Source organism: Macaca thibetana, chromosome 2 (genome assembly GCF_024542745.1).
Source record: "Macaca thibetana thibetana isolate TM-01 chromosome 2, ASM2454274v1, whole genome shotgun sequence".
In the NCBI taxonomy this organism is placed as follows: Eukaryota; Metazoa; Chordata; class Mammalia; order Primates; family Cercopithecidae; genus Macaca; species Macaca thibetana.
In genome coordinates, this window is record NC_065579.1 from 4,323,119 (window position 1) to 4,335,128 (window position 12,010).

The following is a 12,010-nucleotide window of genomic DNA, read 5'->3' on the forward strand; positions in this document are numbered from 1 at the left end:
GGGAGACACGGGGAAGGCTTCATGCAGGGGCTGGCCTTTGAGCTGAGTTCTGAAGGGCAGATACTGTGTGAAGGATAAGGGGATACGGGGGAGACAGCAGGAGCAACGCACAGACACGAGAAAGTACTGTTTCCATTTCCCCAGTACTGTTGCCTGGGGAACACCGAAGAGTCAAACAAGAAGGGCAGGTCCGGTGTGTTGGCTCATGCCTGTAATTCCAGCACTTTGGGAGGCTGAGGAAGGAGGATCCTTTGAGCCAGGAGTTCCAGCCCAGCCTGGGCAACATAGTACAACCCTGTCTCTACAAAAAAAAAATAAAAATAAAAATAAAAAAATTAGCCAGATGTGGTGGCATGCTCCTGTAGTCCTAGCTACTCATGAGCTCTAAGGTGGGGGGATCCCATGAGCCCAGGAGGTCCAGGCTACAGTGAGCTATGATGGCACCACTGCACTCCCGCCTGGGCAGCAGAGTGAGACCCTGCCTCAAATAAGAAGACTGAAGGCACATTAACTCTGAGGAGCAAGGCAATTAAGGAGAGTGGCTTGAAATGTTTTGGAGGGCCTTGGAAGCAGCCATTTTTCTGGCAGAAAGTGTGAAGGAGAATAAAGTTAGGGGGGTGGGAGGGGTGGGGAGCGGCTGGAGAATGACTGGCACATGTTGTTACAGGAAAGTGTGTGTGAATAAAATACGGAAAGGCAAAGGGAAACTCTGTGTATTATGTGAAGTTTTACAAGTGCCTCACACTTGGTCTCCAAGAGTTCCACAAGTAATTCTTTATAAAACTTTGCGAAGTCAAGGAGACTTTATGTCCATAAGAGACTAATTAAAGGGTGGGAGGTAGAAGGGTGTGAAAGGAATTTTACTGTTTTTGTGCGAGACAACAGCCTTTCGACCTTCCTGCACCTGGCCCTCCGTGCTATTTTTCTAGAATTGCAGAGATGGAAACGTGAGTAGGTGGAGTCCGCTGCAGTGCCCTGGGCCAGCTGGCTTTCCACCTGGAAAAGCACCGAGCTGAGTGAAGAGCAGAGACCCAGGCTGGGATCCTGGCTTTGCTCCTCATTCCGTGCAGGACTTGGGAGAGCTGCACTCCTTCTTTAGAATGGCCTGAAAATGCTTATAGTAACGATTAATTACAATAAAATATAAAAAGAGAAACTAGCCATAAACTTGAAATCCTTCAAACTGGCTGATGTTTTCACAGGTTCCCGTTTTATCCCTAAAATAGACTGCTGAGAATTATTTCCCTTATTTTGCAAATTTAAAAAAAGTGAGGCTCAGAGAGTGAGTAAGTGAAAGTCAGCACACGGGGTAACCTTTGACAAGTTACTAACCAATTTTTGTGTTTGAGTGACTAGCAGAACTCTTGGAATCAGGGGTTCCTGACTGCCCTGGGCTATTAAATCATTAGCATATAGCTCTCTAAGCGTATTTAAGTAGAAGAGGGATGGAAGGTTGTGGATGAGGGGAGAAGGAGTGGAGGAAAACAGGAGAAACTGAAGGTAACTGGGGACGGAGTAACTTTGCAAGTTTCTCAAAAATGGCTTCCTCAACAATAGAGGAGGGGATGGAGGAATGAGAGTGGGCTGTGGGCAGGACCAGGCCAGGCTGACCTCAGTGCCCTCTGCCTGCTCAGCCCATACTCTGTCCTGTGGCTGGAGACCTGGTAACCACAGTGGCCAACAAAGCAAATAATGCTTTGTTGGTTTTGCTAAAAGAAAGTAAGAGGAATACAGCTTACTCCCTGAGCCCATGTGCTGAGGCAGTGGTTTTGCAGTCCCTAAGCTGGTCTGTGATCCTCTGCTTCTAAGTTGTCTTGAGTATCCAAGTAAAGGGAAATCCAGGCTTTTTAGGTGTGATGCCTTTTTCTTTTACATGCATAATTTATACACAGTGAAATGCTCCGATCGTAAGGATCTCATTTGGATCAAGGCATATTAGGGTCCAGAACATTTCTATCACCCCAGAAAGTCCTTTCTTCCCAGTCAACGCCCACCACCACCCGGCAACCATGATCTGGTTTCTATCACCGTTGGTTAGTTTCAGCCATTCCAGGTTTCCTATAAAGACAAACAGGACGCGCTTCTCATGTTTGCCTTCCTTCACACAGCTTGGTATTTTTGAGATTCCCCTGAGTTGCTGCATGTCTCCATAGATCACTCATTCCTGTTGCTAAGTAGTATCCCATTGTGCAAATATATCTGTTCTCTTGTGATGGTCACCTGGTTGTTTCCAGTCTGGAGCTATGAGTAAAGCTGCTGCAAACATTCTTGCAGGAGACGTTTTGTGGACATGTGCTTTCATTTCTCTTAGGTAAATGCCTATGAATCAGTAGGTTGCTAGGTTGTGGAGTAGATATAGTGGTGTGCTGGAGTGGACCAGGACAAGTGAGCAAGAGCCGCTTGTGGTCATCTCTTCCCAGTGCTGCAAAATCAGGCTTTGTAGCATTTGCTTTTCTTCTGGAGAGTCCATTAGTATTTTATTTTATTTATTTTATTTTATTTTATTTTATTTTATTTTTTAGTCAGGATTTCCCTCTGTCTCCTGGGCTGGAGTACAGTGGCATAATCACAGCTCACTACAGCCTCAACTTCCCTGTGGAGAGGTCATTGTTAAAAATTTACCAGTATCCCACTGGGTCAGTATATATTCACCTTTTAAAGAAACTCTCAGTTTTCTAAAGTGACTGTACCATTTAACACTCTTATTAGTGAGGTATGAGAGTTCCAGTTGCTCCACATTCTCTCCAATACCTGGCGTTGTCAGTTTTTAATTCTAGCCATTCTACCAGGTGTGTAGGGATGTCTTGTAGTTTTAATTTGCGTTCTCTGGTGACTGATGCTATTGAGTGCTTCACATGTACTTATTGTGGTTATTTGTATATCCTCTTTTGTAAAGTGTCTTTTCAGTCTTTGGCTCTTAAAAAAACTAGATTGTCTTCTACTATTGAGTGACAGAAGTTCTTTATATGTTTTATATGTATGCCATTTGTCAGACACATGTTTTGTGAATATTTTCTCCTGGTTTATGGTTTATCTGTTTGTTTTCTTGATGGTGTATTTTTTGCAAGCAGACATTTTACATTTTGATGACATAAAATTCTCAGTTTTTAATTTATGGTTCATGTTTTCTGTGTCCTTTCTAAGGTATTATATTGTGTTTCCTCTACTTGCAGTGACCTTCCCCATTACCTTCATCTGGAGAACTATTCATTCTCCAAGGGTGCCATAGTTTCAATGTGTTCCCCAGAAAGCATGTGTTGGAAACTAAATCCCAAAGCCAACAGTGTTGGGAAGTGGGCCTAATGAGAGGTAATTAGGCTATGAAGGTGGAGTGAATGGATTAATGCTATTATCACTGGAGTAGGTTTGTTATAAATGACGAAGTTCAGCCCCCTTTTATCCTCTCTCTCTCTCTCTCCCTCCCCTCCTCCTCCTCTCTTTGCCCTTCTGACATGGGATGATGCAGCAAGAGGGCCCTCGGCAGATGTCAGCTCCTGGATCTTGGACTTCCCAGCCTCTAGAACTATGAGTCAATAAATTCCTACTTATTAAATTATCCAAAGCAAGTGGGGTGTAGTGGCTCACTCCAGTAATCCCAGCACTTTCGGAAGCCGAGACGGATGCATCACCTGAGGTCAGGAGTTCCAGATCAGCCTGGCCAACATGGTGAAACCCCCTCTCTACTAAAAATACAAATACTAGCTAGGTGTGGTGGTGTGTGCCTGTAATCCCAGCTACCTGTGAGGCTGAGGCAGAAGAATTGCTTGAACCCAGGAGGTGGATACTGCAGTGAGCCAAGATCGCACCATTGTACTCCAGCCTGGGCAACAGAGTGAGACTCCATCTCAAAAAAAAAAAAAAAAATTATCCAAAGCAGGGCATGGTGTTGCATGTCTGTGGTTCCAGGCTCAGGAGTTTGAGGCTGTGGTGAGCTATGAATGTGCCTGTGAATGGTCACTGCACTCCAGCCTGGGCAACACAGTGGGACTCTGTCATTAAAAATAAGTAAATATTTTTTCTGGAAGATTTTATGTATAAATAAATAAATAAATAAATAAATAAATAAAATCAATAGATACCCAGTCTGTGATATTCTGTTATAAGAGCACAAAATGAACTAAGATAAAGACCCAACATGTCTTTATCTTAGACCTGTTTAGAGGTCACCTGTTTAGAGAACCCTTGTCACCTGTTTAGAGAACCCTTCCTCTAGGTGCATTCTCACCTCTATCCTGCCACTTAGTTTACTTGTCTCTTAGCAGACTACGATCTAATTGTCTCTTTATGAATCTTTCCAATCCGAGTGATTGGGAGCCCCAAGTGGGGCATGTGGGTCTTCTGGATTGTTTTATCCTTTTTATCTCCTCTAGATCCTTCTCTTTTCCTAGTCCCCTTCTCATCTCCATGAGCACCCATGTTATGTGTCTGGTAATAGTAGGTTCACAGTGAATGCTAATCGACTGAGTTACCTTGAATGTGACCAGCTGGTCACGAATCTCCAGGGCTGACATCTTTGTCTTTAGATTATATTGTAATGATTGGAGAACATATTGATTATGGTCAGAGGGTGGAGGTAGTTTACTTCACAGACCAAAAGTGAGTTTGTAAAGTTCTACCAGGTTCTACCAAAGTCAGAGCCATTGAGGATCCAAGTGAGATTCTCTTAACACTTGGAGAAGGTAAAGGTCGGACAGGTCTGTGTGTGTGCATGTGCTATGAGTGGGTGAGAGGAGAGGGTGTGTATGCGGAATGTAATCTGAATTACATCTAAACTTTGAGACCTGGTTGACAAAGCACTGGCTGGTGGTTAGGCAAACATGAGGTCAAGCACATTTATAGCTCTGTGACCTTAGGCAAGTGATTTCACCTCTTTAAATCTCAGTACTCTTAGCTATAAGCCAGGGCAATAATACCACCCATCTCATTAGGGTGTTGTGAGAATGAAAGGCAATGTACGTAAGGCAGTTCTGGAAACATCACAGTGTTTCTGGAGCCCTTCCTGTGCCCTGGGGTCTGGGCAGTTTCTTTGTGGGATGATTTGCCGGTTCCTCGGTTTGTGGGATTTGGAGTGAAGGGTCCTTGTTTCAGTGTAGTCTCTGCCCTGGGCAGTTAGACGCAGTAACGGAGCGGAAGGTCCTGAGGAGTCACACAGAAACCAAAGGGAAGCAGAATACAGGAATGGTGCCATCTCATAAGAATAGATCTCCACCCCAGAATCGGAAGGTCTATTTTTTTTTTTTAAAGCAGTTTTCAAATTGTTTTTGTTTCTGTCAAATGGTTGCCAGAATGGGCTTTGATCAAGGTTTCCATTGCTCATCAGTGAACGGAGAGTTGTGGGAAGGAGTCCTGCCAGAGATTGGCAAACGCCCTCACCACAGACTCGGAGGCGAATGGGTGATTTCTGAGCACAGGTGATGCTCACTCACACCAGGCTCTGGGCTGCAGTCCAGGCATGAGCGCTGTCTTGACTTCCACTGGGCCTGCCACCTCCAATGGTGGAAGGGGAGATGATGGGGAATGTCCCCCCTTCCCCATCTCTTTGACGGTTTCTATCTGAATCTAGAAGTGCAAAGCCACCCCTAACAAGCCACTTCTCCTAGTCGTTTTCCCCATTGTAAACTGGGGGTGCCAACATCCCTCCTCATTCAGGGTCCTTTCAAGAATGTACAGAGTGGCCAGTCACAGTGGCTCACGTCTGTAATCACAGCACTTTGAGAGGCTGAGGCAGGCGAATCACCTGACAGGGTCAGGAGTTCGAGACCAGCCTGGCCAACATGGCGAAACCCCGTCTCTACTAAAAATATAAAAATTAGCCGGGCGTGGTAGGGGGAGCCTGGCACGAGAATAGCTTGAACCCGAGAGGCAGAGGTTGCAGTGATCGCGCCACTGCACTCCAGCCTGGGCGACAGAGAGGCTGCCTCAAAAAACAACAGCAAAGAATGTATAGAGTGGGAGTCAGGAGCTTTGGAACGTGTATTGGCCAGTTGTGGCATAGGTACATTGTGTGAGCGTGCCAGGAAGGGCTCCCTATAGCATGTGTGTGCGCGTCTGTTCATTTGTTCGTTCATTCATTCATTCATTCATTCATGCATGCATGCATTCATTCATTCGTGCATTCGACATTTATTCAGCACCTGGGTGAGACACACGCTGAGATTCAATAAACTGCTGCTCAAAGTTGTGCCTAGACGTCCAAGGGTTAAGCCGCCGGCGCGGGCCCCTCCGCGTCCTCCTCCGCCCCCGCCGGGCGTGGGGAAGGCGGGAAGGCGGCGCGGCGGGTGCCAAAGTCGGAACCTGCTCGTCGGCAGCTCCCGGCGCTGCCTTGACTCGCGGCCAGGCCTGGCGCGGCCGCCGGCTGTGGAATGTGTGAGCGCCATGTGTCACCGCCCCAGACTGTGGGAAAACGCTGCTCCGCTCACCTCCCAGCAGCTGCCCCGCGCCCGCCCGGGCGGGAGCCGGGAAACAGGAGCCGCCTGCCGCGGAGGCCGCCCGGGGGCACTTCCGAGCGCGCGCCGCCTGCCCGGCCGCCCCTGCGCCCGCCGCGTCTCCCCGCCCACACCCCGCTGCCACCCGGCCCCGGGCGCCACCCGCGGAGCAGGCTGCGGGAGGGACAGCCCGGCACGGCCCCTTTCCTGCCCTTCACACCCCTCCTGCTTCTCAGGGGACGCTGGTTCACAGACCGAGGCCCCGTTGCGCGCGGCCGCCTTCGGAGCGCCGCCCTCCTCCCGAAACGGGCCGGGGCGAGTGGCTGCGAGAAGCTGCGGTTTGGCCCGCGGGAGAGGGGGGCTTCCCCACTGGGGTTGACCGACGCGAACGCCTCCCTGGCCCCAGCCGGGCTCCCTGAGGTCAGGCCCAGTGGTGAGAGCTCTGAACAGGAGGCCCCACGCTGCCTGCTCCCCCAAATCAGAAACAGTCTCCCCCGGGGCGAGGCAAGGGATCTGCACCACCCCACGCGCTCCCGCCTGCCGACTGCCTAGAGCCTGGTGTGAGCGGGAATCACATGCGTTCACACATCACGCAGGCAAGGTCTTTGAAGTCCGGCCATGTGGGCAGATGTATTCAAGGTCACCCTGCTGGGTGGCGGCAGAGCTCCTGTTGGAATCCACGCTCAGCGCACCTTCTGCCGGGTCCCAGCCCCAAAGGCATGGAGCCCTTTCTCTGCAGCCTGGTGCCCCTCGTTAAGTTCCTGCCTCACAGAGAAGCTGGCAATGGGGCAGACGGGGGTGGGGGCAAATCGTGGGTCCTGGGACCCCGACAGCTTTACCTAAACTCAGCCTCATGCTGCGAGAGGTCCCAGTGCGTCACCTCAGCCTGATTTTCTGAGGGTGCCCCGCCTGAGAGGCCTGGTTAGTGAAGCCCCCATTGTATCCAGCCCTCTACCAGCACCTGTCATTTGTGCACCTTGTTCCGGCTTGCCACCTCCTTCTGTGGAAGCCTTCCCAGACTGGCCCAATCATTGCTTCCCGGTTCTCCGGCGGCCTTTGACTGTGGTTCCTGTTTATGGCACTTGTGGCCCCCTGTAACTCATGGCCTACTTGTTGTCTCCTCCCTCCCGGAGTTTCCTGAGGACAGAGACTGTGTTGCTCTCCTTTTTATATTCCACAGAAATAGTAATTTGAGGGCTCTGCTTGAGGCAGCTGCTCTGTTTGTTGGCTGAATGTTATGCAATTTACCACTGGCTAGGAATCTCACCAGATGTGTGACCTTGGGCAAGTTACTTAATCTAAGCTTCAGTTTTCTCATCTGTAAAATGGAGATCAACTGCTATTGCGTCTAAAGTGACTTGTATAGTGGCTGGCACAAAGCAGATGCTGTGTGTGTGTGTGTGTGTGTGTGTGTGTGAATGATTGCTAAAGTTCCATAGACTGGTGACTTAAACAACAGTCATTTATTTTCTGCTGGCTCTGGAGGCTGGGAAATCCAAGATCAAGATGATGGTGGATTAGGTTGTTAGTGAGGGTGCTCTTCCTGGCTTGCAGAAGGCTGTCTGCTCACTGTGTCGCCGTGTGACCACAGAGAGAGAGCAAGTCTGTTCTTATGAAGACACGAATCCTATCAGATTAGGGCCCCACCCTTATGATCTCAGTTAACCTAATTACTTCTATAAAGGCCATGTCTCCAAATACAGTCACACGGGGAGCTAGGGCTTCAACCTATGGCTTTTGGGGGACACAGTTCAGTCCATAGCAGTGGGGGGAAAGGATGTGATTCAGTCTAGGGAGACTCAAGGAGGGAATGCTTAGATAGGAGCGTGGAGGGCGTGCCTGGTGAAGGGAACAGCATTGCACAGCTTCAGAGGCAGGGGTGAGCCAGCAGCAAGGGGCTGGGTATGGCCGGTACAAAAAGCATGTGCTGGGTAGGAAATAGGTGTGAGAAGCTTGCGGGTATCGCCAGATTATGGAGGATTCTGAATGCTGGGTGTGTTTGAAGGGTTTGGAATGCTGAGTTTTTACTTGATGTGCCTGGAAGTAGTTGCTGAAGGTGGTTTGGGAGTGGAGGAATACATCCTTTAAAAAACAATTTAATTTATTTTAATTTTTAATTTTTGGGGCTACATAGTAGGTGGTATATATTTATGGAGTACATGAGGTATTTTGATACAGGCATGCAATGCATAATAATCACATCAGGGTAAATGGAGTATTCATCACATCAAGCATTTAGCCTTTGTGTTACAAACAATCCAATTATACTCTTTTAGTTATTTTTAAATGTATGATTAAATAATTTTTTACGAGACCAGGCGTGGTGGCTCAGGCGTGTATTCCCAGCACTTTGGGAGGCCAAGGTGGGCGAATCACCTGAGGTTGGGAGTTCAAGACCAGTCTGACCAACATGGAGAAACCCTGTCTCTACTAAAAATACAAAATTAGCCGGGCATGGTGGTGCATGCCTGTAATCCCAGCCACTCTGGAGGCTGAGGCAGGAGAATTTCTTGAACCCGGGAGGCAGAGACTGCAGTGAGCTGAGATTGTGCCATTGCACTCCAGCCTGGGCAACAAGAGCAAAACTCCATCTCAAAAAAAAAAAAAAAAAAATATATATATATATATATATATATATATATATATATATATATATATGTATAGTCACTCTGTTATGCTCACAGATACTAGGTATTATTCATTCTTCCCAGCTCACAGATACTGGGTATTTTTTGTACCCATGAACCATCCCCACTCTCCTATCAACCCCCTCATTACCCTTCCCAGCCTCTAATAACTATCTGTATATTTTCTGTCTCTGTGAGTTCAATTATTTTAAATTTTAGCTCCCACAAATAAGTGAGAATGTGAAGTTTGTCTTTCTGTGCCTGGCTTATTTCACTTAACATAATGTCCTCCAGTTCCATTCATGTTGTTGGAAATGACAGGATCTCATTCTTTTTCATGGCAGAATAGTATTCAGTTGCATATATGTACCATATTTTGTTTATCCATTTAGCCATGATGGACACTTAGGTTGCCTCCAAAGCTTGGCTGTTGTAACTAGTGCTGCAATAAACATGTGTGTGCAGATGTCTCTTTGATAGACTCATTTCCTTTCTTTTGGGTACATACCTAAGAATGGGATTGCTGAATCATATAATAGCTCTATTTTTAGCTTTTTGAGGAACCTAAACTGTTCTCCCAAGTGGTTGTACTAATTTACATTCCCACAAACAGTGTACTAAGATTCCCTTTTCTCCACATCCTCGCCAGCATGTGTTATTGCCTGACTTTTGGATAAAAGCCAATTTAACTGGGGTGAGATGATATCTCATTGCAGTATTGATTTGCTCCTTTGCTGTGCAGAAGCTTTTTAATGTGATGTGATTCCATTTGTCCATTTTTGCTTTGGTTGCCTTGTTTGTGAGGTGTTAGTCAAGAAATCTTTGCCCAGTCCAGTGTCTTGGAGAGCTTCCTCCATGTTTCCTTTTGGTAGTTTCATAGTTTGAGGCCTTAGATTTAAGTCTTTAATCCATTTTGTTTGATTTTTGTATATGGTAAGAGACAAGGGTCTAGTTTAATTCTTTTGCATATGGATGTCCAGTTTTCCCAGCACCATTTATTGAAGAGAATATCCTTTCCCTAATGTATGTTCTTAGCACCTTTGTCAAAAATGAGTTCGCTGTGTATGTATGGATTTGTTTCTGGGTTCTCTGTTCTGTTCCATTGGTCTATGTGTGTCTGTTTATAGGCCAGTACCATGCTGTTTTGGTTAATATAGCTCTGTAGTATAATTTAAAGTCAGGGTAAAGTTACTCCTCCAGTTTAGTTCTTTTTGCTAAGGATAGCTTTGGCTATTCTGGGTCTTTTGTGGTTTCATATAAATTTTAGAATTGTTCTTTCTATTTCTGCAAAGAATGTCATTGGTATGTTGATAGGGATTGCCTTAAGTCTGTAGATTGCTTCGGATAGTATGGACATTTTAACAATATAGATTCTTCCCATCAACGAACATGGAATATCTTTCCATTTTTTGTGTGTCTTCTTCAATTTCTTGCATCAATGTTTTAAGGTTTTCATTATAGAGATCTTTCACTACTTTAGTTAATTCCTAGATGTTTTATTTTATTTGTAGCTATTGTAAATGGGATTACTTTCTTGATTTTTTTTTCAGATTGTTTCCTGTTGGCATATAGAAATATTACTGATTTTTGTATGTTGATTTTGTATCCTGCAACTTTACTAAATTTGTTGATCAGTTCTAATAGTTTTTTGATGGAGTCTTCAGTTTTTCCAAATATAAGATCATATCATCTGCAAACAAGGATGGTTTGACACGATCCCTTCCAATTGGAAGCTCTATATCTCTTCCTTCTGTCTGATTGATCTAGCTAACACTTCCAGGACTATGTTGAATAACAGTAGTGAAGGTGGGCATCCTTGTCATGTTCCCAATCTTAGAGGGAAGGCTCTCAGTTTCTTCCCATTCAGTGTGGGTCTGTTGTGTACGGTTTTTATTATGTTGAAGTATGTTCCTTCTACACCCAGTTTTTTTTTTTTTTTTTTTTTTTTTTTTGAGGGTTTTTATCATGAAGAGATGTTGAATTTTATCAAATGATTTTTTGGTACCAGTTGAAATGGTTGTATAGCTTTTGTCCTTCTTTCTGGTGATACATGATGTATCACATTAATGGATTTATGTATGTTGAACCATCCTTGCATCCCAGGGATAAATCCCGCTTGGTCATCATGAATGATATTTTTAATTTGTTGTTGAATTTGCTTTTCTAGTATTTTGTTAAGGATTTTTACACCAATATTCATCAGAAATATTGGTCTGCAATTTTCTTTTTTCAATGTGTTTTTGTCTGGCTTTTGGTATCAGGGTTATACTGGCCTCACAGAATGAGTTTGGAAGTATTCCCCCCTCCCCTATTTTTTGGAATAGTTTGAGTAGGAATGGTATTAGTTCTTCTTTAAATGTTTGGTAGAATTCAGCTGTGAATCCATCAGATCCTGGGCTTTTCTTTGCTGGGAGACTTTTTATCCAGCTTCGATCTCATTGTTTGTGATTGGTCTGTTCAGGTTTTGGATATCTTCATGGTTCAGTCTTGGTGGGTTGTATGTGTCTAGGAATTTATCCATTTCTTCTAGATTTTCCAATTTATTGGCATATAGTTGCTCATAGTAGCCACTAATGATCCTTTCAATTTCTGAGGTAACAGTTATAAGTAAATCCTTTACAATGACATGGCAATAGTAAGGCTTTGAAAATGCTTCTCATGGGTGCAAGATATAGGAAATTCAACTCTAGTTTTCAGATGAGGGTACTGAGTGACCAGCCCAAAGTCACACAGCAGGTTAGTGGGGACCAGGATCAGATAGAGCACTTTCTGTCTTCACAGTGGACCCCCCCAACCCCACCTTCCATTGCCCACCTTGGCCTTTGAGTACTAGGTGGGGAAAGGAGCTCAGGGAAGGTTCACTTGTTGGAGCTGTGGCCAGTGGACTACAGGGCATGAGAGCAGAAGCAAAAGCCACCTGGAGTGCACAGCAACATCCAGATGAGAACCCTGACCCCA